Consider the following 3,080-nt stretch of genomic DNA (forward strand, 5'->3'; position numbering starts at 1 on the left):
ACCAGCAGTTTAGTCATCTTTTGTCTGGGAACATCTCAGCTGTCACATTCTGTCTCACACTGACTATAAAACAGGACGTGAAGCTCCTTGAAGCTGCCGTTATTAAATCACCCACATGCCTTTTGCAAATCAAACAATCAATATGTGCTCAGAATGATCAGTTTACCTGTTTCTGACAAATCACGATTGTTATTACAGCGATTTTAGTTCTGCATCATAAATGCAATAATGAGAAGAGAGACTTTTAAAGATAACACTACCTCTAATCTTACAGTTAATGTTTTATAATTAATTTGTCATTTTGTGTAAAACAAAACACTGTGGAGCTGCTTATGAGCTAGAGGCTGCTGAACCGAACGCTGGAAATGCACTGCATGCCCCTTGAGAATCGTCCAATTATGTTATAATTACACATAGGTGCACAAAACAACACATGAAAACAGCTCATTAGACACGATAATAAATAACCAGAAATGTCTTGATCAGTCATGCCAGATATAATCTGACACACTGACCAGAAGAGAGCTGGACACAGATTTTAATTAGACTTTAATTATTCTTTCTATACTTTAATTATACAGGGTCTCTGTGTTGTTGTTGTTGATGATGACATTCCTGCAATTATACTTAGCTGCAAATATTATTCAAGATAAATATATAACTGTAATTTAAATCCTATCATATGGCCACATTATGCTTAACTTAGAGTTTATATTTTATTCTGGGCTTCCACTCATACAGGATTTTACCATTTTCAAGTTAAAAAGTATAAATACATGTTATAATATCTCTTCATGCAATAACATGCAGTGAAAAGGTTCATTTGAGCTGCTGGGAGCGAAGTGGGTTGGGTGTTTACGCAGAGCTTGATATGTGTAGGATCCCAAAATGGATGACTTGTTCTGGACTTTAAAAAATGTACTGCCTGACAACATTTCTAAGACTTTTTTCTCACATGCAAATGTATGAAAAACAATAATAATCAGAATAATGGAGCCGAAAGATTCAAACTTAGCACAGTGTGCTGAGCTGTACTGGTGTTAACTACCTACAATATTTAGTGTTCACTATTTCACATAGACAATATAACTCAAAGCCCATCTTAAGCCTGGTGCCACTGGGAGTGGAGATGCTGGGGATTGAACCCAGGAACTCATACATGCAAAGCATGCGCTCTACCACTGAGCTACATCCCCACATTAGATGTCATCCAGTTGCCTTGTTCCTCAGTTGTAAGTGTGTTTGGAAAAAACACCTGCTAAATGACTAAATGTAAATGTAATTGTACTATTTAAAAATGTAACAGCCACAAAAGTAAGTAAGTTAAACTTTGCAGATGACTCAGTTTGTTTAGGACACATATCTTTGCATGTATAAATCCTAATTGGTTCTTCAAACAGATAACTATTCTTAATATGTGTTTATAATCATAATATGAAATATACCAAAATGTAGATGGAGTTTGTTCATCACCAATTAATAAATGACCATGTGCATCTGCTTAAAATCAGGTTGCATAGTGCTGTATGCAGACAGCCAGTTTAATCAGGTTTTCCTGTCCAATTAACATTTACATTTATCTGACATGTTTAACTTTGCTTCCTTCTTTTTAGATTCAGCAGGTCAGGGTGAAGTAAGAGGGTAGAATGTACCAGCTGTGGTTGTAATATTATAAAGAAACACATCTCTTAAAGTCAGAGAGTACGGTTAACAAAACTTAAAAATCTGGAACACTTCAACACTCACTTTTTTTCCTCCCCTGAAAAGCGACAATTTGAGAAAGTGCCCAAGGGGCCTTCTTCAGAGTTCAGGTGTGTCATGTGGAGATGAAATTCCTGGTTGTGGCACCTGACCATGTCAAAATGCTGCAGTCTGAACAAGCCCCCTGTCACCCGTTGGAGAGCTGGTGTCCAGCAGCCACCTGCTTCCTATGAGCCTCTGGTGGGTTGTTGGCCTCCATTCACATCGTCGGGGAAATTACACATGTCGGCTCTGACCTGGATGGCCACGTAACGGGCAGCACGCATAATTAACCCGAAGAACATTTATTAGACTCGATGGCCCAGTATGCACGGTGTGGGGGCGCGTGGGGAAATATATATGTCTGTGTAACATCTAGAAATGTGTGTGCATGCGTAGGAAGGGAGGAATTTAAAGTATATACATGTGTGGGGAGGAGGTCTGTGTGTGCTCTGGTGCTGCTATTTAGGTAAGGAGCTATTTGAGAGATGGAAAGAGGCGACATTATCAGATTGGGAAAGGCCGTTTTCTAAATGATGGGTCATTTTGAAAGAGGGGGAACATTTTGCGTTCCAAGTGGGGAAATGTTAAAAAGTTATTTTTCAATTGGAGACATTTGTGGGATGTCTTTTGTAAGAGGACATGCTCAAAACATCTTTGGGGGGGCACTTTTGAGGCTAGTTTGACATTTTCGTCCGTCCCTTTTTTTATAGGAATGCTAGAGACTTGGACTGGATAAGATCGGAGCCTCTGTGACACAAAATGCACTTAAATATGGGTGAAATATTGATGCACTGCATCCATTTAAGTAATAAATGTTCATTGTACAGTTTGTCGGTTTCTTGTCAACAGATCAAACTATCCTCACTGTCATCTTTGTTGTGTTACAGTATGAAGTCAGGGTTCGTTCAGGATGTGTATGATGCTTTGCTCAAACAACAAACTTACACGTCGTTAATATTAAGCTCCATTCTTCACTTTATGCTGAAACCTCTCACTCAAACTCGCCTTCACTCACTACTTAGTTCCATCCATCATCATTCCTTTCCCTGCACTGACAACAAAGTGAATCTGGTTTGGAGGCGAAACAATTACTCGGGCTCTGTCACAGATAGGTCTGCCGAGTGCCTCAGTTCCTGTGAAAGTATGCCAGGTTTTTGATGCGTCTCTCCCTGCTTCCCCCCACCTCCCTCGTCTCACCCGTCTCATGGAGATGTTGGCTGGCTATCGCTGCTGGCCAGTCGTCCTGCTGTTTGAGATGTGCTCCCTGAGCTTCTGTCTGGAGGGAAACTGTGACAGGCTTATCTCCCCTGGCGCTCACTCACCTGGAAAAAAAAAAA

The 3,080-nt window shown here is 40.1% G+C and overlaps 1 non-coding gene across 1 annotated transcript; it reads right to left on the reverse strand.

Moving 5' to 3' along the window:
* Positions 1-1,124: 1,124 nt before the first annotated feature.
* trnaa-ugc lies at positions 1,125-1,196 on the reverse strand. The gene has a single exon. It is a non-coding gene; the product is annotated as a tRNA-Ala (tRNA).
* Between the last annotated feature and the right edge of the window lie 1,884 nt (positions 1,197-3,080).

Source organism: Anabas testudineus, chromosome 17 (genome assembly GCF_900324465.2).
Source record: "Anabas testudineus chromosome 17, fAnaTes1.2, whole genome shotgun sequence".
In the NCBI taxonomy this organism is placed as follows: Eukaryota; Metazoa; Chordata; class Actinopteri; order Anabantiformes; family Anabantidae; genus Anabas; species Anabas testudineus.